Source organism: Hemicordylus capensis, chromosome 5 (genome assembly GCF_027244095.1).
Source record: "Hemicordylus capensis ecotype Gifberg chromosome 5, rHemCap1.1.pri, whole genome shotgun sequence".
NCBI classification, from domain to species: Eukaryota; Metazoa; Chordata; class Lepidosauria; order Squamata; family Cordylidae; genus Hemicordylus; species Hemicordylus capensis.
In genome coordinates this window covers 243,892,841-243,916,465 of record NC_069661.1, presented here as the reverse complement: position 1 = coordinate 243,916,465, position 23,625 = coordinate 243,892,841, and the positions used below count along the sequence as shown (strand labels likewise).

The 23,625-nt window shown below is 45.0% G+C and overlaps 1 protein-coding gene across 2 annotated transcripts in view; it reads right to left on the bottom strand.

The window, feature by feature from the left end:
* PDE3A (phosphodiesterase 3A) overlaps positions 1–23,625 on the bottom strand; it is a 382,562-nt gene that overhangs the window by 357,290 nt on the left and 1,647 nt on the right. The gene's annotated exons all lie outside the window — the stretch shown is intronic.

The window sequence follows — 23,625 nt, the reverse complement described above, 5'->3', positions numbered from 1 at the left end:
CAGCTGAACTGAGAGTGCAACCTGGAACACACAACACAATCCTGCAACTGTGCTTTCCAGGGGAAGACAGGTAGTGGTGGACAAGCAGCCATTCAGGGAAGTCTGTAAACGCTTGTTTTCTCATTCCCCCATAAGCTTCTGAAGACCACCACAGGGTCCCTGAGATAACTGCTGCAAGAAGAAATGGAGAAAGGCCGCACTGCCATTAGTGAGAAAGGGCTCCGGCTGCAATCCTACGCACACTTGCCTGGGAGCAAACCCACTGCACACAGTTAGACTTACTTCCGAGTCAACACGTATATAGGACTATACCATTTTCAATTTCCCTAAAGCTTCTAGTTCAGATATATGCGAAGGCTCTGGAGCTCAACCTAAGCCCATTTGCATCTAAGGATTTTTATCTATCTATCTATCATATTTATACAAGTATTTTTCAGCCCGTAAAATTAACGGGCACTAGTCGCTGCCCTCAACCGCCACCTCCTCCCGCCCGGGCCCACCACCTCCTTCGGCCGGGGCCGGCGCCATCCGGGGCCGTCAGCGGCCTCCCCGGCCGGACCAGGCCCCCCGCCGCCTCAGGCCTCCCTTAGCCTCCCCACGGCCGGTCCAGTTCTGCGGCCACCGCCTCCAGCCTTCCCGCGGCAGCCACCGCCACCAGCGGGCCCAGTCTCCCTGCCACAGCCGCTTGGGCGTAGCGTGTGCTCTGGCCGAGGCCGCGGCTCCGCCGCCGCCTCGGCCAGCTTCCCCCGCCGTCTCCTCCCCCACGCCCAGCTTCGGCGGCGGCTGGGCTGGTCCCACCACTGCCGCATCTGCCCTTCCCGGTCCCCGCTTCTCCTGCTCCCGGACTGGGAGCCAACATGGCTGCCCAGAACGGCCGAGAAAGATACGGGCAGGGACACGGGCGCACACGTTAGCTCTTTATTATAGAGGATACTGCCCAAACTTTCTTCTCTGAAACTGAAACTTTCATCTCATTTCCAAATCTTGTGGCCATGCAAGCTTAGGAAAGAGCCCCTGTGGTATTGTTTTTGGTGGGGGAGGGAGAATAGTGCATCCTTCCATATTTTATCTTCAACTATTGGAAAGACAAGTACACGCAAAATGCTGAAACTGCATGACAGCTAACATTTGAAGGAGGGTTTTGTTTTGTTTTGCTGCTGTTGCTGCTTTTAGGTCACAGCAGCAACAGCGCTGCAGCATTCTGCAAATAGCAACAAAAAACTGTTCCAGCTGCAAGTTCCCTGACAAACCCAACCCACTCCTTGAGAGAATCAAAACCTCCCAATGCCCCTAAGGCTCAGATTATCTCCTATACTTAATTTACTGATAGTTGATTTCATACCTGACAGCTTTTGAGTCACCACCTCGACACCATCCATTAATCAAGGCTGGTATGACAAATATTTAGAGGAGGAAAGTTTGAGAACCCTTCTTTTTTTAAATCACAAACTTGTAAAGCATATGAATAGATCATTCTGCAGCAAGGAGCTCATGCCTGACCCAACTCCAGCTGAGCAAGCTCAGATTCTCTTGTAGGGATGTGCAAAAAATTTCGGGCACAGAACGATCTGTGCCCGAAACGAACAATTTTGGGTGATTCGGGGCCGAATCGAATCACCCCCGATGTCCCCCGATATTTTTCGGGCACGAGCCGAATCACCCGAATTTCGGACCCAAAAAATTCGGGTGATTCGGTTCATGGTTGATTTTTGGTGATTTTTTTTAAGTTTTAGTGACTTTGGGGCAGTTTGGGGGCAGAAAGTGGATCTGCCCCAAAAGAGTGGGGTGGGGTGGTAGTGCCTAATGGGTGGAGGCTACCACCCCAATTTCAGGGGGATTGGGCAGAGGGCTGATTTTTTGGGAATATTTGAAGTTTGGGTGTCTTTGGGGCAGATTGGGGGCAGTAAGCGGATCTGCCCCAAAGGAGTGGGGTGGGCTGGTAGATAGTGCCTAATGGGTGGAGGCTACCACCCGTCCCCAATTTCAGAGTGATTGGGCAGAGGGGTGAATTTTGGTGAATTTATGAGGTTTGTCTTCATAAGGTGAAGTGTGCTAAATTGATTACTTCCTCATATTCATAGTAAGTGTGAAAAAGTGAAAGTGGGGTCATGAGAGTTGTTTAATTGAAAAAAATCTCATTTGCTATGATAGAATGAGAATTCACACCTCAGAATTTTTTCTGAGGTGTGAATTCTCATTCTATCATAGCAAATGAGATTTTTTCAATTAAACAACTCTCATGACCCCACTTTCACTTTTTCACACCTCAATTACTATGAATAATATGAGGAAGTAATCAATTTAGCACACTTCACCTTATGAAGACAAACCTCATAAATTCACCAAAATTCACCCCTCTGCCCAATCACTCTGAAATTGGGGACGGGTGGTAGTCTCCACCCATTAGGCACTATCTACCAGCCCACCCCACTCCTTTGGGGCAGATCCGCTTACTGCCCCCAATCTGCCCCAAAGACACCCAAACTTCAAATATTCCCAAAAAATCAGCCCTCTTCCCAATCCCCCTGAAATTGGGGTGGTAGCCTCCACCCATTAGGCACTACCACCCCACCTCACTCCATTGGGTCAGATCCACTTTCTGCCCCCAAACTGCCCCAAAGTCACTAAAACTTCAAAAATTCTCAAAAAATCAGCCCTTTGTCCAATCCCCCTGAAATTGGGGTGGTAGCCACCCATTAGGCACTACCACCCCACCCCACTATTCTGCTCCAGGCCCCACTTTCTGCCCCAATCTGCCCCAAAGACATGAAAATTTCAGAAATTTCCCAAAAATCAGCCCTTTGCCCAATCCCCCTGAAATTGGGGTGGTAGACTCCACCTATTGGGCACTACGACCCCACCCCAAAATTTTGCCCCTGGGCCCCTTTTTACCCACCCAAATCGATTCGGATTCAGATTTGGATTAAATCCAAATCCAAACCGAATCAAGGGTGATTCGGGTGACCCAGATTCGGGCACAAAACAGAACAGGGGTGATTCAGTTCGGGTCCGAGCCGAATCACCCGAAAACCCGAATTGCACACCCCTATTCTCTTGATCCATTCCAATCCTCCGCCAGTCTGCGGTACAGTACTGTTTTGGTCACCCTGGTATAGATCCGATGCCTGGAGAGAGGTGGGGGTGACCCTGTTGATTCTCTGAGAGCTTTCAGTAACCTTTGATCATTAGATCCTTCTGGAAAGACTATGGTCTACTACTCCAGTGCTAGCACTACTCATTATTCACGGGGCTCCCGGGGCTCCCGTTTCCACCAATTTCCATGAATAACGAAACCATGAATAAAGAGACCTTAACCCTATGGGGACTGGGGGAGTTAGGTTTTTTGAGCTTAAAACCCTGCTAAAAAAGCAGGGAAGGGGCAGAAATTAGGGCAGAAAAGCTTAGTACCTTGTTCTCAAGGTATGCCCCCCAAATCCTCTTTTTGTTTTAATCTTATTTTAAACAACAAAAGAGAGCCAAAAAACAGCTCTGTGCTTCACAATGGTGGCCAGAAATGACATCAGAAGTCATTTCTGGCAACTCGGGAACCATGGATAAGCAAAAATTGCCTATATTTCCTGCCGTGGATAAAAACACCCAGTCTCTGTGGATACATGAAACAGTGATTTGCAAAACTGCAGATAACGGGGGTTTGCTGTATTCCCTTTCTCTGGGAAGAGTATCTGCATGTATGCATGCAGGAGGTCCCAGGTTCAAATCCCTGGCATCTCCAGGTAAGACACCTGCCTGTAACTGTGGAGAAGCCACAGCCAGCCTGTGTAGACAATACTGAGCTAGATTAACCAATGGTCTGACTCAGTAGAGGGCAGCTTCCTATGTTCCTACATTGTGTGTGGGCTGGTCATTAAAACAAAAAACTTATCCAGACAGCTACATTACTGAGATTCACAGCAATTCTCTGACATTAAAGCTAAAGCCTGCAATACAATTTGTGTTACACTCTATGATAATTTATCACATCTGTGCACCACTAAAGTCAAATCCTTCGTCTCTCATTGAAGTTGGTCCACTGTGTGTGCAACAAAGAGTGGAGCCACTCCATGGTCTCAGAAAACAGACCACAAGCCAAGAGACAACATCCATCAATCACAGAAGCTGGCAGGGCGGGCGGAGGAATCCTCACTAACTTTCCTAAGAAATCAAGGATTATTTCATTACTCGGGGCCAAATATTAGATACCTCGTTTCTTTCTTTTATGGATATTAAGAAAGAGGTTCACATAAACCTGTCTCAATTTAGTCATCATCAGCATTCTTGGCAAAGGCAGAGCGTATGCTCCTGTTCTTGGGCTTGGGTTCACAAAGCAAAACGTCACCGTGATTTCCAAGTATTTAGCCAGGCAAAAGGAAGCCTAGAAGGGCAAGTAATCCTTTATATCTCACCTGGGAAGCAGAAGCTCTTGGGGAAAGGGGGGTCCTCCAAAAAGACATTTTATACAACTTTTTAATACAACTCCCCCTTTTGCTCCCCCCTTTACCAGGCTGGAACTTTATAGCAAAGTGTCAGACAATATTATGCTCCTATAACCCGAATTATTTAGAAAGGTGTCCACTGTTTAAAGAATTCTCAACCATTCACTTCTCTAACCCGAAACAAAAGTAGAAGAAACCAAGGCATACAGGTAGGTAGGAGATCTTCCTTAGCTTCCTTCCAGGCCAGTAACCAGGCTGGGCAAGACCATGTGTGCAGGATCATCTCCCCTGAAGATTTCAACTGGCCTGATACTAACCTCTCTCCCCTTCCAGCCTTTCCTGCCACATGGTGTTGGACAGAAAGAGAAAACTAGCCCGGAAAGCAGACTGGAAGGTTTGGCCTAATCCAAAAAGGATAGTATTTTCTAAGAGAAACTAGCCCATTTTCTGAACTGCATGACAAAATGACGGGTTAAGAGATTTAGCTATCATGCATTCTGGGGTGGGGGGAGGTCCCTACAGCAGATCGTTTGATCCTTCATCCTTTCCACCCAGTTTCAGACCACTTGGCATGTCCCAGTCTGATGAGCTCCAGCAGAGGGCGGGGAAGGGACATTCGCCTTACCACGAGGGGTTCTTTTTCCCTGTGACTGGAGCTCATCAGCCCCACCACGGATGTATATAGTTTTCGGGTTGCCCCTTTTGGGGATGGGGCAGCTCCCAGGGTTCTTTAGATGTAGTTTTCCCTTATGTTGTATTTTCTTACACGTACAGTTACATTCCAGTATACTCCTAACCGATTGCCTGCTAGGCTACCTTTTCTCTTTTTCTGTCTTTCATGCCACACTCACTCTACTGTCCCAGAACTGGGGCTACAGGCTCCTGCCACAGGAAATTAGCACCATGTGATCTGGTCCTGCCTCGAGCATGCTCAGTCCACAACCCAGCCTGATGAGCTCCAGTCACAGGGGAAAAGAACCTTTCATGATAACACCAATGTTCCCATCTCTGTACACTCTCTCTACTCCATGCATAATTTTATACACCTCTACCATGTCTCCCCATAGTTGCCTCTTTTCCAAACTAAAAAGCCTCAGAAGTTGTAGCCTTGCCTCATAAGGAAGGTACTCCAGCCCCCTGATCATCTTGGTTGCCCTCTTCTGCATCTTTTCCAGTTCTACAATGTCCTTCTTTAAAAGGGTGACCAGAACTGTACACAGTACTCTAAATGTGGCCACACCATAGATTTGTATAAGGCAGGGTTTCTTAACCTTAGGTCCTTAGATGATGTTGGACTACAACTCCCATCATCCCCAGCCATGGTCTTTGTGGCTGGGAATGGTGGGAATTGTAGTCCAACAACATCTGGGGACCCAAAGTTAAGAAACCCTGGTATAAGGGCACCAGCCATGGATGGAATCGCAATAGGTTGCACCCAACTCCTACTTTTTCTGGCTGCCTGAACTTCAAAAAGAGAGGGCCCACCATACACTAGACAGGCCTTCTGTATTTGGAGTACCAGACAGTCACCCCACACACAAAAAATTGCCTCTAATGCTCCTCCATATAAGGCTGCTGGACTGCATTCAACTGGGGGGCGTGGGAATGTCAAGTGATCCATGTTTGCTTGGCTTCCCTTTGAACTGGTAGCACAAGGATTGACAAGGATTGGTGCTCGCAGGCACCAGGGAGCCATGGCCAGTGTTCCCTGTAACAGGGATTTCCAGATGTTGTTGACCGAGTGCTGGGAGTTGAAGTCAACATCTGGAAATCCCTGTTACAGGGAGCACTAGATGTGCAAAACGATTCAAGCTCAAAACAACCTCAAAATGGCCGTTTCGCGCTTGAAACGAAACACATTTAAAATAAAGGGCCTCTTGCGCTCGAGATGGGGTAGAAACAAGGTTACCCTGTTGTGAACTCAAATAATTGCAAGAGCCATTTTGGAGAGCTGTTTTTCCGGGGAGAGCTGGTCTACCAATTGGGGTTGATGGATAGACCAGTCCTCTGAGGCGGGCCATGCGGTGGGTAGACCAGGCCTCCGCTCAAGACTTAGCGCACTGGCCCACCTCGGAGGTCTGATGTATCCACCAACCCCAATCAGTAGACCAGTTCTCCCCAGAAAAACAGTCCTCCCAAATGGCAATTGATATGTTTCAAGTGTTTCATTGAAACAGCCAGCTTAGCCGCTATTTCAAGAAAACCTTTTGAGCATTTTGCATTTCAAGCTCAAAACGAAAGGCAAAATCCATTTCCAAATCCAAATCCAAAATAGGCAGCCCTATTTCTATTCTGTTAGTTGTAAAGGGGATAAAGAGAAGCCCATTGACCTTCTCCTCCAACCACAGTGTCCATCACTAATTCCAGTAATTTTGTGAAGTGTCCTAAATTTGGGGGTCGACTCCTATATCCCAGGAAAATTTGCTGAGGCCTATTGTAGCATCAAAGCAAGTTGCCTGCAGAGGAAATCTGACTGTCTGAACAAGCCCCGAGTTCAAAAAGGAAGTTGATCCAACAACATATCAGCTTCCTTGCTGTACCTCCTTTTTTTGTCTTCCCTTTGATGGTAATAACAGCAGCAAACAGCAGCTACTAATACTAGCTGGTAGGAATGAGATCGTTCTTCCTATCATCCAAGACCGGACAAGTTCTTCTAAATCTATCAAGGGTAAGTAATGTGTGGCTCTCCAGATGTTACTGAACTACAACTCACATCGTCCCCAGTTGTAATAAATTGTGGCTGGGGGTGATGGGAGTTGTAGTCCAGCAACATCTGGGGACCCACATGCTGCCCTACCCCAATCTAGGAGTCTTTGCTGCTCATCCCCTCCCCAAAAATAAATAAGTTGAACCAAGGCAAACGGTCTGCTTATGCTTTAAAAGAGAAGAAGAAAACACAGTCTCTTCCTTATTCCCACACAAAGGAATGTGTACAGTAAGTGTACAGGGGAGGAAAATGCATCGTAAACAGACTGCACATCTGTCTTCTCCAAAACACGTCATAAAATAAATAATTAAACACATCTGCTTGTGTGTCTTGTTCTCGTGGGATCTCCCGCGGGAACCTTCATGCTGACCGTTTTTCCAGACATTCCAGTTGGGCTGGGAGAGGAAGACGACTCGGCCGCAACTGGTCTTGCAATCAAGAAAGCGTACCAAGACCCTACTGGAAATGTGATAGCCATGGCCCAAAAAGCAAATCTCTCTCTTTCTCATTCCCGCCCCCTGCCAGCAAGAAATGGGAAGGATATGAGGAAAGCATGCTTAGATGTCTTTCCAGTGGGTGCTCAAGCCTATTTGCTGAAGGAAGGAGCAAATATTACTCATTTGTACAGGAGACCCTCATTATCCGCGGTTTCGCATTTCCTGTGTCTGCAGATGGGTCTCAGAGAGACCTAGTTTCTTTATCCATGGCAGGTAATGTAGCCAAATTTCACCTATCCGGGTTCTTGAACAGCCAGAAATGATGTGTCAGCCACAGAGCCATTTTGTGGCTCTTTAAAAAAAAAAAAATTAAGAAAAAAACCGAGGAATTCCTAGAGAGCAAGGTATTGTGATTTACTGCTTTTATTTCTGCCCCCTCCCTGCTTTTTTGCTGCCTTTTCCCCAGAGTAAGGAACCTAATCCCTGGATTCCCATAGGGTAAGGTTTTTTTATTTGCGGTTTCCGTATCTGCGCTTATTGGCAGGAATGGAACCACCTGTGAATAAAGAAGGTCTCCTGCACTAATGCCCCAGCTTCAATCCCTGTTACTTTCAGTCAAAGGACTGTTCAAATGATACTCTGCCCTCAGAAAGCTATAAGAATCGGGCAAGAGAGAGAGACCAAATTATTATTAGACCTCATCATGGGGACCTCATCATTTATTTGTTAACAACGAGATGGGTACCAAGTAGACCAGAAGACTCCACATTAGTTTGACATACCTTTGTGTAGGATATCAGCCAATAAGTTTTAAGTAGGCCTGAAACATTTACTTGATTAAGTTACTGGATCCCAGAAAAAAAGACTGCTGTTCAGAGTAAAATAAGGTTCCCCGGGCAGTATTTCCAAAAAAGCCACCTAATGGTGCAGTGGGGAAATGACTTGAATAGCAAGCTAGAGACTGCTGGTTCGAATCCCCTCTGGTATGTTTCCCACACTATGGGAAACACCTATATCAGGCAGCAGTGATATAGGAAGGTGTTGAAAGGCATCATCTCATACTGTGCTGGAGGCGGCAATGGTAAATCCCCTCCTGTACTCTACCAAAGACAACCAGAGGGCTCTGTACTCACCAGGAGTCAACACCAACTCGACGGCATACTTTACTTCCAAAAACCTCAGATGCCATCTTGGGAGAGGCATCCTCCTTTTCCTCTCAGACAAAAGAGAATGCCTCTTCTAAGATAACAGAGGATGGAACCATATGTCAGTTTCAGAGCATCTGCTCTGCATGAAGAGGGTCCCAGGTTCAATCCCTGGCAGCTCCAAGAAGGGCTGGGAAAGACTCCTGCCTAAAACTCTAAAGAGCCACTGCCAGTCAGAGCACATAATGCTGAGCTAGATGGACCAGCAGTCTGAATTAGTAAAACAGCTTTATATGTTCCTATTATAGAGGTAAAGTGTGCTGTCAAATCAATTTTGACTCCTGGCACCCACACAGCCCTGTGGGTTTTCTTGGTAGAATACAGGAGGGGTTTACCACTGTCATCTCCTATGCAGTATGAGATGATGCCTTTCAGCATCTTCCTATATCGCTGCTGCCCGATATAGTAATAGCAGGACCTATCATACCTGCCGCAAAATGCATATGCATAATCAAAAAAGACTCAGAAAGAACACCTCTCCCTTCCAAACCATTGTTTTAATCACATGTAAATACACATAGACTTAAATACAATCTAAGAGAATACAATCAAGTAACCCTCTGCTAATTACGTAGTTAGCTTTTAGTAGTTTTTATTGTGCTGTAGCTTATCCTGCGCCATCAGGAGAGAGTTCAAAATTTAAATATATAGATTGCAATTCAATGGCTACATTTTCAACAAGTCAGAACAGAAGCACTCCATTATCATTAACTAACAGCACCATCAGATCAGTTTTACTTATGAAGGGACTAGACCCCAGAACTGCTTGTTTCCCATTCATGCGCTGCACATCTGCAAGCTCACAGCAGCCACAGTTTAAGAATTTCATTTAAGTGAGTGGGGAATCATTCAGCTCAGTAGACACACATTCCTTCCAAGACAGAGAGAAATGTGCCATTCAGCCCATTCATAGAAGAAATGTTTATTCATTTGCAACTTTATGCAAATCTGCCAGTAATAAAGGCTGCATCTGAGACATTTAATTACCTGTGTTTTAAATTGGTCCCCAAAATGTGCTTAAATCAAGAGCCGGGTATGATCACAGACTGCAGCACTTTACAAACAGCTAAAACGCATAAACGTTTAGAATAAATTGAAATGATGACGTCTCTAATACTCTGGAAGCAGCCGTGCTATGCACACATACTTATGAATGTGTGTCATTGAACTCTGTGGGTCTGGCTTCCAAATAGACCTTGAAACTTGCATTGCAAACCCAGCAGGGGAAAGCAGTAGGCGGGGGGACGGGAGGGGGGAGAAATGTAAGCGCCCCACCCACCACCTCCAAATCATGACATCAAGGTGTGTGTTTTTTAAATGCAAAACTAGACAGAATGCAGAGAATTAATAATATTGTTGTCATTTTATTTTACTAGAAGCAATGATGGTGGTGATTTAGATCAGGGTCATGGGGCTGGGGGAGGGTTAACCCTCCCCCCGCACCCACCAGTGGTCCCTCTAATTTTTTTCATCTCTGTGCGGAATGAATTTTGTTCTGGGCGGCAGGATCAAGGCAGTGTGTACGCACCTGCATTCAGAATGGGGCCTTCCCGATTCAACCTGAGCGGGATCTAAAGGTGAACTGAGCAGACATCCCAAAACTTGTGAGTGCACACACATGCACATGCCTTAGAGCGAACAGTGCCCCCAGCTGGCTTTCCTGCCTTAAATCACCCATTTTAGTCATGAGAGTTAAAGATAGGTCTTTTTATCCTCCATGGTATAAGCAGCTTCAAGGGGCAGTTGAAAATCAGGGAAGCAGTAGAGCAGGGAGGTGAAACAACTGTCCCCCAGCACCAATCCAACACGTGCACAACACACACACAGCTTTTAACCAAAGGGGAAAAAATGTACTTTGGGAGGTACAATCATAGATTTGACTCCAACAAATCTAGACTGCAGTTGCACCCTTAAACAGTACACAAATGGTAACTTGAAGTTTTATCCCTTCCAGTGTAAAAATAGGAGTGAGATGGACCACAGCTCTTGTAACAAGGTCAGAAGAGAAGAGGGTGAGAAATATGCTAAAACTTTCCCAGCAGTTAAGGGGGCTGTTCACACAATCAAAAACTGGGTAGAACAAGTGTCTTACCCAGGTTTGGCAGCTCTGTGTGCTCCCAATTTTTGGTAGTGTGGGAGCAAACAACTAGGTAGGAGGAGGGAGAAGTGACTGTGTGGGAGTCAGGAGCTGGGTAGGACAGTATTTCCTCTTACCTTGATCAAATGCTGGGTATGGAAGCTGGGTAGGACAATGCTGTAGGGATGTGCACGGAACTGGCGGGGGATGGTTCAATGGTGGGGGGGGACAGCTTTAAAGGGCAGGAGTGGATGCACTTCCCACCCCCCCCCCACCCCCACACACAGACCGCATTTCCCCCAGACGTGCGAGTCTCTAAAAGCCCATTGGGGCGGCAGCGTACCTCCCTGCCACCCTGTGCCGATGTTTACTGGATGTAACCGGAAGTAGGAGCTGCGACTGCACGCATTGTACGCATGCAGGTCACGTGCGCATGACATGTGCAACGTGTGCACGAGAGCGATGTGTACAGTCACAGCTCCTACTTCTGGTTACATCCGGTAAATGTCGGCACAGGGTGTCAGGGAAGTATGCTGCTGCCTCGATGGACTTTTAGGGACTTGTGCACCAGCAGGGGGGAACCTGGCGAGCGGGGGGGGGGAACACATGCATCCACCCCCGCCCTTAAAGCCATCCCCCCCGCCATCAAACCTTCGAGCTGGCCATGGTTCAAATTGGTTCCCAGGCCCATAAAAGGGCCTCCGAACCAGTTCGTGCACATCTCTACGACGCTGTCTTACCCAGCTCTTGCCTCCCATACAATCAGTTCTCCCTCCTCCTGCCCAGTTGCTTGATCCCCCGCAATCAAAAATTGGGAGCGTGTGCAACTCCCAAACTTGGATAGGCCACTTGTCCAGTCCTACCCAGTTTTCAGTTCTGTGAACAGCCTCAAGATATCCTTACCTGCTGCTGCAGTCTCTCCCCCAGGGAAGAAAAAGCACTAGCAAATTTAAGATCCCACAGAGATCCCACCACCACCACCACTCATTCTGTCCTTAATGTATGCCAAGGCTGGATTCCTCTACTTTGTGATGGGTACAATATGGTCTAAGAGAAAGATCCGAGTTCTCATAGGACACCTCAACCCCAAGCTTTTATCTTTCCAGTCTGACCAGTTGTCCTCCTTGGCATTTACTCCAGCACACAGAAGCTGGCCTGCTGTTTCAAGCTATGTGTAGCAACCTTAGAAGGCATGCGTCATTCCTGCCTCCTCCAGCACTGGACTAGGGAGACTTCCATTCCACTCCCAAGCCAAGGAAAAGTGGCTGTGGGGGCTAAGCTTTCAGTCTGCTCCAGAAGCCTTTCTCCCTTCGAGAGAGTGTGGAGCAAGACTTCAAACCAGAACTGTTTTCTATATTCTGAAGTAGAATTCTGCCAGACAGCTGAAATCACCTTGAGTCTCAAAACATGGAGGATTGGAGCTGGGGAAGTCTGCCATTCTGAGGGCATTCACAACTGTAGTATTAGACTGAGTAGAAAACTTCTCGAAATCTAACCAGGCCCATAAACACATCATGGGCCTGTATTATACTGAGTCAACGCACTGGTCCATCTAGCCTTGTAAGGACTACTCAAACCAGCAGGGCCTCTACAAGATCTGCAGGGGGTCTTTCCCAGCCCTAATTTCACCCACAATCCTTTTCACAGGCAATATGAGAGCTTGATCCTGAGAGAGAGAGAGAGAGAGAGAGAGAAGCAAACAATGCACTCTACCAACTAAGCTACAGCGCTTTCCAAATAGGAGCCAGTGTGGTGTAGTGGTTAGAGCGCTGGACTAGGACCGGGGAGACCCAAGTTCAAGTCCCCATTCAGCCATGATACTAGCTGGGTGACTCTGGGCCAGTCACTTCTCTCTCAGCCTAAGCTACTTCACAGGGCTGTTGTGAGGAGAAACTTAAGTATGTAGTACACTGCTCTGGGCTCCTTGGAAGAAGAGCAGGATATAAATGTAATAAATAAATAAATACCCAGCCTCCCAGTGTCAAACATTGGCCAAACTCATTTTTGCTTCTCTACCATACATCATCACCTGCAAAATCTGCCAGAGAAAAATAACTATCCTTGTCTTTCCATAGTGGGCTGGTGAGCAAGAAGCATGTGGAAGCTGATCCCACATCTCACAGCAGAGTTTCTAAAAGGTTCTGTGTGTCACCCCTAAACTTTACTTCTTTTAATGTAAAGATAGCACAAATCTGTAGTTTCCAGCATGTCTTACAATTTTAGAGCTCAACACTCTTAATTTTCAGCAGCCTCACTTTGCCTCACCTCAGCTCCCAACTCAGCCTCTATTCTTGTGCTGTGCAGAGAAAGGCTGAAGAGTGCTAACCATCAGGAGGTGTTATGGCACCATGGCTGTTGCCCTGTGCACACTACACTAGGATGCTACCCACATTCCTTGCTGAGAATTTACAAGGGGTGTGCAAAGTTCCCAAGACCTCTTCAGCCCCAAGTCAGTAAGATTTGGCCCAACTAAACCTAACTGAATCAGACCAAAGAGGTCCAAAGCCCTGCCCCTAACCCCTGTATTTACTGTGTGGGCCCCATCTTCAAAGGGACCAATGGCCCCATCTTCAAAAGGGAGTAATGGCTGCCATGGGTTCACTTTCAAAAAAGACAATCCTTATAAGAGGATTTTTTAAAACCCTGCAAACCTGGGAATAGAGCAGGATTTCTTAGGAATCGTAGGCCAAATTCAGACATAACGGGGAACCAGAAGCACAGCAGCCAGAGGTCCCCCAACCTGAATGTCTAAATGCGGGAAACTGAAGTTCGAACCCTGAGGGTTCACTCACCAAACTCCAATTTGAACCCTCGGTTTCTGGTTTGCGGTTGCCTCCATTACGTCCAAATTCAGTAACAGAGGGAGCCTTCCATGGGACCCAAGATGAGGGAAGGAAGCTCGTCCCTCTCTCCATCCTGACTGGCTGCTGCAGCTGTCCATCAATCAGAGGAGGAAGTCTGACAGCCAGTTCCCCCTCTTCTCTGGAGTCTCGCAGACTGCAGAGAGGAGACCTGAACTTACATCTGAATTCTGACAGGTAAGAGGATTTGGGGTGGGGAGTAGAACCGTGGGTCCACTGGACTCTCAGTTCTGTGTTATGTCCGAATTCAGCCATAGTCTTTTCTGGGACTGCTACAACAGCTGTAGCCTCAGAAGACACTGAGTTCAGAAGAGACTCATTCTAAGTTTGCTAACTTGGCAAAGAGGCACCTTTTAACATGGTGATTCTCTTCATTTAGCAGAGGGAGAGTAACTGGCCCTCTCCACTCCCAGCACAGTACCTCCAGTGACTGTTGCTGGTGTCTATCTTATGTTTCTTCTTAGATTGTGAGCCCTTTGGGGACAGGGATCCATCTTATGTATTTATTATTTCTCTGTTTAAACTGCCCTGAGCCATTTTTGGAAGGGTGGCATAGAAATTGAATGAATGAATGAATGAGAACATTTGGAAAGGATGCTATATTTGGTGGGGGTGGGGGGGAAGAGAAAGAAAAGATGCCATCAACAGGGTCAAGCCAATTATTTTCTATCCAACTGGAAGAAGGGGAATGTTCAAAAATATCTTGTAGGAAACCTGACCTTTTCCACTGCCATTTTAGTCAAGCAGATCAATACGATCCCAGAGAATCAATGGGATTTCTCAAGAAATCTATTCTGAAGGCCTTTTGAAAAGTGGCAAGGCAGCAACTGCAGCTGAAGCTTTCCCTGAGAAATTAAAACACCTTGTCTGCAGGAGGCAGGAATACTCATCAACCCACCGCTGGTCAAGAACAAGAGGCAAATACCTTCAGAGAAACATCCAATTTTATTTCTTGTTTATTTTCATGCGAGCTCACAGCTTAAAGTGTACAAAAACCAAACATGGACAAAATAGAGTTTATGTAAACAAGGTATTTTTGCTTGGAACATGCCATTGTAAGAAGGGCAAAGGGGCTTGAAGAAAGCCCATCGAAAAGCTATTTTTGACTCAGTCAAAAGGTCCATATTTTCACAAGCTTCACATAAGCCATGCAACGGCGCGGGGGGGGGGGGGGACACACATTATATTCTTCTATATTGGCCCAGACACAAAGCCAACAGAATGTACCCAATGCTTTGCTCCAAGCCTTGGAGAAACAGCCACTGGAGGGAAGCAGTGCTGGGGTTGAATAAGGCAAATTGCTCTCCCCCTGCTAAATATCAGAGAATCAACACTTTTAAAAGGTTCCTCTTTGCTCCGTTAGCATTTGTTGTTCGTTTTCAGTCAAGTCAAAACAGCAATACAAATGTTAAGTATTGTCATCACAAAAGGGGAGAGGAGGGAAGAGGACAACAGCAGATGCAGGTATCAATTCTTACATAAAATGTGCAGGTATGCGTGCAAACATTTAAGTGAGACTTTCCCACAAAGGAGACTGCAGTAACAAGCACAGACAGATAGATAGATTCATGTAAATGGCACAATTAATGCTCTAAGCATTGCGGGTCACTAAACCCCACCATACCCTCACACACAAAATTGCAACACACGCTTCATCACTGGCTCACTGTTCTAGCTGTTTATTCAATTAACAGGACAACCCCCAGCACACACTGCATCTCTTTCAGTTCAGCATCTTTGCGTGCATTTTCCTTCACTTTACACGCCGTTTTAAAAGCAGCTGAAAGCCCTGACTGTATTCTGACTGCTTTCCCTCCAGTGAATATATATATTTAAAAAATAGATTCCTTTGTTTAACAGAAAGTTTTATAAACTATTTTGTCAACAGCAGCAGTTTTTCTTTCCTGACACCTTTCAGAATTAAAAGAGACTTTTAAAATGAAATTTGAATTGAAACAGTGAGCAAACTCAGAATATTCATTCAGAGCCTATCGGTGGATTTTTAGGAATCACAACTGCAATTTCAAACATTTCCCACCAAACATATACAAAAACTGAAGTTATTTACTATTAGAACATATGTACTGAATTCTTCTTTTACTTGTAAGAAAACAAGAATTCCTCTTGGGGTTTTTTAATTTGGTGAAAAATAATCTTTATTATTAGAAGACATATATTTAATTACTTTTCAGCATATGCATTCTAATAAAGATTATTTTTAACCAAATTATAAAACAAGAGGAATCCTTTGATATTCTGGAGGGAAAGTTCCCTACAAAAGAGAGCACCATTTAATTTTGCAATACATCAACTAAAATGAGCCAGGGATGCAGACCTTAATTTTTCTGTGTGGGGAGGGGAAAGGAAATGTACTTTTTAGAGGGAGAGATGAGTTCTTCAGTTTGACAAGGGAGAGAGTTCAGTAAAATGAGGGGGAAACTCCTCTAATGCTTTGGGAAGTTTCTAACCATGACGCCTAGGCTACCAGACATTCAGAGGTAGAATTCTTTAATTTAAAAAAAAAATTGTCCCAGGAAATTTTTGTTCTAATTACATTAGTTATAAATGGGATAAAGATAAGCCCACTTACCCTCTCCCACCCCCACTGTCTGTCACTACGTTGCCCTAAATGTTTGGGCAAAGAAGATCTGCCAAGGCTTGGCCTAGGAGGGCACCTATACCCCTGAAGTGAGCTACGTTATCAATGCAATCATACCTACCTTTTAAAGATCTTAATACAATGAAGAATGAGATGGTGTGGCGGGGGGGGGGGGGCAGTGTTCCCTGGAACAGGGCTTTCCAGATGTTGTTGACTACAGAGCCCCTGGTGGCGCAGTGGTAAAACTGCCGCCCTGTAACCAGAAGGTTACAAGTTCGATCCTGACCAGGGGCTCAAGGTTGACTCAGCCTTCCATCCTTCCGAGGTCGGTAAAATGAGTACCCAGAATGTTGGGGGCAATATGCTAAAATCACTGTAAACCGCTTAGAGAGCTCCGGCTATAAAGCGGTATATAAATGTAAGTGCTATTGCTATTGCTACAGCTCCCAGAATCCCCAGATGCAATGGCCTTTGGCTGAGGATTCTGGGAATTGTAGTCAACAACATCTGGGAATCCCTGTTACAGGGAACACTGGAGAGAACAGTGGCGCTTTTACTCCTAGACTTTGGGGCCGAAGTTCAGGGCTTCCACACACCCCTGGGGGGCCTCAAATCCTCTTCAGTCAGCCCCGGCTAATGTAGTCGCCATGCCGCCAAATGGCAGCCAAGTGTGATCTCTGCTTGAGAGACAGAGGAGGGAGTGGGGAAAGGATTATTATTATTATTAGTAGTAGTAGTAGTATTATGTGGGGTGGGAATATGTTAGGTTGTGTGGGGAAATGTTTTTGCTAATACATATTTACATAAATATACCTGTTTTATAATACATTCTTGGGAGTTCAGTTGCTGTTTGTGCCCTCAAGAACCCATGTTAAAAACACTGTCTGTGTGTGTGTGTGTGTGTGTGTGTGTGTGTGTGTGTGTATGCACAAATGGATGATGCTTACTTTGGGGGGGCACTCTGAAGGCCTTTAGGTCCAAGCTCCAGAATTACCTAGGTGCAATGGGGGGGGGCGGGGAATATGAGAGGTAAGAGAGAAGGGAATGGGAAGAGATGGTGGGTCCTCAAAACCCACATTTTCCATGAAGCCCTTAGCATAACCTATTAGCCTCTAAACTCCACTAAAATTTGACCCAAATGCACATATCTGAAACAAATGCGTATTCTTAGGAAAAGAATCTATTATCCTTCCCTTTCAAAGCTGTATTCCCATGTCAAAGTTTAGACTGTAAGTCCTTTGGGGCAGAGACCGCCCCCCCCCCCAATCTTCCTATTTCATACAAATTTATTTATGGGAGACAAAACAAATACCAGTCGGCTGACATGCTTGCAATGGTTTACAACCGAAGAGGCATTCAGTCAAACCTAAAATAATAATACAATCTGAAAAATAAGCACAAAATCCAAAACACAATAAATGCTAATATTGGAAAAGCCAATAAAACCCGTAAAGAGTCAGCAGAAACCAATACAATAGAATTACAGGCCAGATGCCTGATGTAACAAGTCTGGCAGCTGAATATATGTAAGGCAGTTGCCCAGCGGACATGCCTAGGCAGGAGGCCACTACCAAAAAGGCCCTCTCCCCGGTAGCCACCAGTCACAGCACTGGAGGTAGCAGCAGCCAGAGAAGAGCCTCCAAAGATGACCTTGAAGAATGGGCAGAAACATATCGGAGAAGACACTCCTTCAAGTAGACTGGTACGTCCTTTATCTATGAAGTGTCATGCACATTGACGGTACTATATAAAATATTACCAAGGAAAAAATTCCAGGAGAAGAGCAAAGTGGACAGACGAATGATGGTATTTGTTCCTTTTTCCATTACTCTCCTCTACAGGTTTCCCAAGAAGCAGAATTAAAAGTGGCACAATTACATTCAGTTTTGGAGCGGCTGTTCTACTAAGCCCCGTGAAGAGTAATGGAATGGGGCGGGGGGAAGGGGGAGATCAATCAACCCAGTTTGCAAAGAGCACACAACAGCAGAGTAGCAGGCGCTGCAAGTAGTCTGACACACAAAACTGATTGACAAGGGGAAGGAGGAGCAGTTAGAGAATGGATACAAGCGGCAACCCTGAACTCATTTACCTGGGAAAAATTCCGATTGAATTCAGTGGATCAACTCCTGGTAGTATAATGCAGTGCGTGGTTAACCCAACGAGTGTACTGCCAAAGATGTTGCAATGAGCATTAGAATGTATTTATTTTTGAAGCTGTTCTTTTGCAGGCTTTTTTTTTTAAAGATGTCTCCTTAGTACTGCATCTGTTAAGGTTACAGTTTGTTATGTTGAGCAGTACTAAGTATTGTGCTGAAAATATTTACATTAAATATTGCTATGTTTTCTATTATTAATTTTTGATATGTTATTGACAGGATCCATCAGGTCATGTGCATATTACAAAATTGCAATTGCTCACATTTTGCCATGTACTACTGCAAATGAATAAACAGAGAGAGAGAGAGAGACTGGCAGCAGCTTCTCCCAGGTTGCAGGCAGGAGTCTCTCTCAGCCCTCTCTTGGAGATGCTGCTGCCAGGGAGGGGACTTGGAACCTCAGATGTTCTTTCCATAGTGGCCCCATCCCCTAAGGCAGCATCTCCAAGATAGGAGTGGCTGCTCAACTTCAGCTCTCCTGCAGAAGTGGGCCTACAATTCCCATAATCCCTGGCTATTGGCCACTGCAGCTGAGGAGTGTGGGAGTTGTAGTTCAAAAACAGTGGGGAGGGGGCTAAGTTGAGCAGGCCTGCCCTAAGGGGGATATCATACAGTGCTCATATACAGTCTCCCTCTTCAGAACCCAAACATTATCAGGTCACATGCAAGCACGACACAAAAGGTGCTTCCGTGTGAACTGCATGGATAAGGATGTGAGCCAGTGAGACCCAGTGGAGAGAACTTGGGGTACAGCAGGGTCTTTCCAGCCTAAGCTCAGCTCTGGGAGGCCATGGGGGCTAGATTAGTTAGGCATGGCCAGAAAAGGAACCCCCTTCACATAAGCAGGCAACCTCACAAGGCGGCAACCAAGCCCGAAGCATATGTAACACCATTTGCCTATATTCTTCCCTGTCCACCCTTGTCCGTCATGCCCCTGCTTTCTGTTTAACACAATGACCTCCCTGAGAGTAGGGAACTGTCTGTGCTACCTGTGCAACTCTGTGAGATGCCATGAAAACTGACAGGGCAGCAATTCATAACAGCATCCTCTCCAATCAGAGGTGCACCTAGGTAATTTTAGAGCCTGAACCTAAAGTCCATTGGATCCCCCACCCCACTGGAGGCCAACCCCACTGCAAGTTAAGCATCATCCCCCTACACACACACACACACACACACACACACCCTGATACAGTATTTTTAACACATGAATTCTTGAGGGCACAAACAGCAACTGAACTCACAAGAATGTAAGAATATAAAACAGGTATATTTATGCAAATATGCATTTGCAGAAAAATTTCAACACGCAACTTAACACTCTCCCAACCCATCCCACATATTTCTTTCCCCACTCCCCCCGCCTCTAAATCACAGTGCAGGCCAGCGGTGACCATACCACCCAGGATAGATTAAAGATTTTGGGGACCCCGGGGTGTGTGGAGGCCTTGGACTTCAGCCCCGAAGTCCAGGGGTAATAGCGCCACTGTCTCCAATTCTCTGTGACCAAAAAAAGCTCATGCAATATCAACCCCAACACAGGATTTCAGATAGGAAGCTCATCCTCTTGCACAGCTCAGCATGCTGAATTTCGTTTGCTCCAATCCATCCCCTTTACTAAGTACGCAAAGTGTGTCGTCAAGTCGATTTCCACTCCTGGCGCCCACAGAGCCCTGTGGTTGTCTTTGATAGAATACAGGAGGGGTTTACCATTGCCTCCTCCCGCGCAGTATGAGATGATGCCTTTCAGCATCTTCCTATATCGCTGCTGTTCAATATAGTACCAGCTACCCAGACTATAGGGGACTATTCATCCCCTCGCTGTGTTCCCCCGGCTCCACTGCCAAGCTTTAGATCAGCTCTGCACAGCTTGGGATGCACCGATTGAATATACACCCACCACAACTCCATGTATTCTGGCCTGCCAATGATTTCACTCACACACACTCAAAGTCCCAGGCAACAGGAAAACAGGTGGTTTAGCAAGCCACGACCCACTACTGAAGATGGCTAGCAAGTTGCACTCAGCAGATCACGACTTCTGCAGGCCTGCTTTACATTGCAAGCTCCTTCAGGCAGGGACCTGTCTAAGAGTTGCTTTTGATTTAGAGCACCAAACGCATTGATGGTGTTATTTAAAAACAACATCAGTAACAGTAACTTCCAACTCCAAAAGGAAATACAAGATCAGCATCCCCTTTGCTGAATCCTAAACATGCTGAAACCTAAACATGTTTCCACTTGATGAACAGCTTGATGAACACAGCTTGATGAACAGCTCTGCCTTTTTAAGCTTTTACAAAAACCTGCCACAGGTGAACTAAATTAGGTTCAGAATGACAGCAGTCATCCACAAGATCCTCGCATTTCATTTGGTGACTGCATCTCTGCAACGTCTCTGCTCTCAAAAACACTCACGCCACAACAGGCATAAATAGCACTACTATTTGCTGTGAAGCCACACACACAACTTTCTGCAGGACACTTAAAAATTCAAGAATTCAAACGATTGTTCAAAAATGAAAAATAATTTCTCAAAATAATGTTATTTATTTATTTAATGGATTTTTTTTATTTAATGGATTTTTATACCGCCCCAAACCAAAGTCTCGGGGCGGTTATGCATGCTTCCATTAGAATGCTAGTTAAGATTTTATTTTACAAAGAGGAACTTCCATTTCAGGAGGGCACATTTAAAGAGAAGTTAGCAAACCCACTTTGATGCCAGTATTTCCAACACTTCTGTCCACTGTCATCTGCACTGTTCAGGGTGAACCAAATTAAGACTCAAAAACTTTTCTGTATTTTAGTAGAGCATATTCCCCATGCCACACACACAAGGTCTTCAACACTCCCCCCACACAAGACACTTTTTGTTTGAGGTTTTAAGAAGTTGAACCACTATATCATTTCACAAGTTTCAGAAGAAGTTGGGTTTTAATATATAAACATTCTACATCTTTTGTTACCTGGAGGTTATTTCAAATCATTATCCATATTATTTTATAAGAACAAGCAAGTATCATAGCATCATCTTCCATATAATTCATGCAAAAACACAAGTTGCTGACCCTCCCTGCAAGAATTTCATAATCTCACAACCATGCTCTCAGAAAGGTTATTTTGAAAAAGACAAATTAAGTCACGAAGCACTACATGTCCCCATTTTAAATACTACAATCGGAATACAAAATTTAGCCTAGGCCCATTTTAACCTACAATGATCTATTTTTTTAAATGTATTTATTCATTACATGGTTATACTGCTCAACTTATCTCTAGGCGGTTTACAGACCACCTCTTTCTCTTACAAGTGACAAAGTGAAAGCAGCACGCAGTCCCAGAGTATTCTCAAGGTAAAAATGACAGCAGTCGGAGTTCTCTGTATCATTTAGGAACACCCAAAATGTGAAAGCAGTTCAGAAAGTGAATCACTGAATAACACCCTTGTTCAATGCCTGTTGCATAATTAACCCTATACAGATTAATAAAAACCAAATTAAGGAGACTAATTTGTCCTACATCATAAAAATAAGGTGTTTCGAGAAGCCATTGTAAACAAGTGACAGTATCCAGAATAGATTGAGTTAAAATGATTAAATATAAGCATGTTTTCATGAAAGCCAGTGTTATCTATAGCGCTACAGAAAGCAGGACGAAAGTTCGGGCTGATGCATGTTATTATTTAACTCCCTCTCTAAAACTGGAGTTGTCTACCATCTGATAATAGCCCTATTTCTACTTCCTTAAATATTGGATATTAAAAAATGGGTCTTTGCATTGTGATATCAATGGTGGAAATCAAGCCAGTTTTCCACATTTTGTTCCCATTGTTTCTAATTGGAAAGTATGGAAAAGATCTATTTTATTCCCTGCAACAACAACCACAGAAATCACAAAGTGCATCTGTGGCTATGTGGCAGACAGGGACCCTTTGACAAAATGTCATAAGCAGCCACAAAACAGTGTAAATCTAACCATGCCCAGGGGGAGGGTTAAAAAAAAACAGGCTGCCACCCACACCATATGATTTGATGTCATTGCTGGAAAATACATAGCCACTTCTAAGCAAAAAAAGATATGAATCTATCCGGTCAGTAGATAAAACCAAGCTATCTGAATGGAGTTAAAACAGGCACTTGGCTCCAAACATTTCCTAGAAAATAAGTCCCATTGGTTTAAGAGATCTTACTTCTAAGTAAACATGCCCAAGAACTGGACCGACCACCCCACTCCCTTGATCCTAAAAGCATTCCCAGGGTATTAGCAACCTTAAAATCAATAAAAATTGCTTCTACGCCACACGGTTAGGCTTGTAGGGGGAGACATTTTTATTGAAAGCTTCATGCTATTACTGAAGAACTTGTCATCACTAAAGAATCACACTTAATGTGAGCTAGTTATCCCACAGTCCAGCTAAACTAAATTACTTGGATTTAAGAAGATTTGTTGAGCTGATACTAAAGACATAGAAGGCCTGCTGACTTCACTGGAACTTTACTTCCCAAGTAAGGATCTACTCCTATGCGTACTTACTTGGGAGCAAGTCCCACTGAGTCACCAAATTCAGTAGGATTGCCAAGTAAACATGTGCAGGATCAGACTCCAAGTTTGCTTAGAATCAGTGCCCTGAGATCATTAAAAGCACAGGTGAGAACTCCGTTAACATCTATTCAGCACTCAAAATGTGTGCATCACTTTGTAAAGGCTTTTTAAAAGGTTTTCAGGACATTCAAAAGTAAGCCTAGGGTTCCATAGCATTTATGTCCAATGCTTTCCTTCATAGCAAGAAGAAATACAATTTCTGTACCACTTTCCAAAAGTTATGGGGAAAGTTTCCTAAGACACTTTAACCTTCCAGTTCCCACAATACCCTCTCTTTTCTGTAGAAAAGCTCAAATCAATAAAAGCCATCTTTCCATTGTGGAAAGAGATCGTGCCGAGGTGTAAAAAGAGGACAACTGAGCTGTTCTAGGCCTCCAAGTTTAAAAAAGATAGATTCAAACGATTAGGCAAGAAACTGACCCGAAAGTAACAAACTGGACATTTATTCATATTGGAAGAAAGGAGACTTCTAAAAGAACACTGACGCTAAAGGCAACATCTCTATTGGGCAAGCACCAAAAATTGGAGCAACACCATTCAGAACT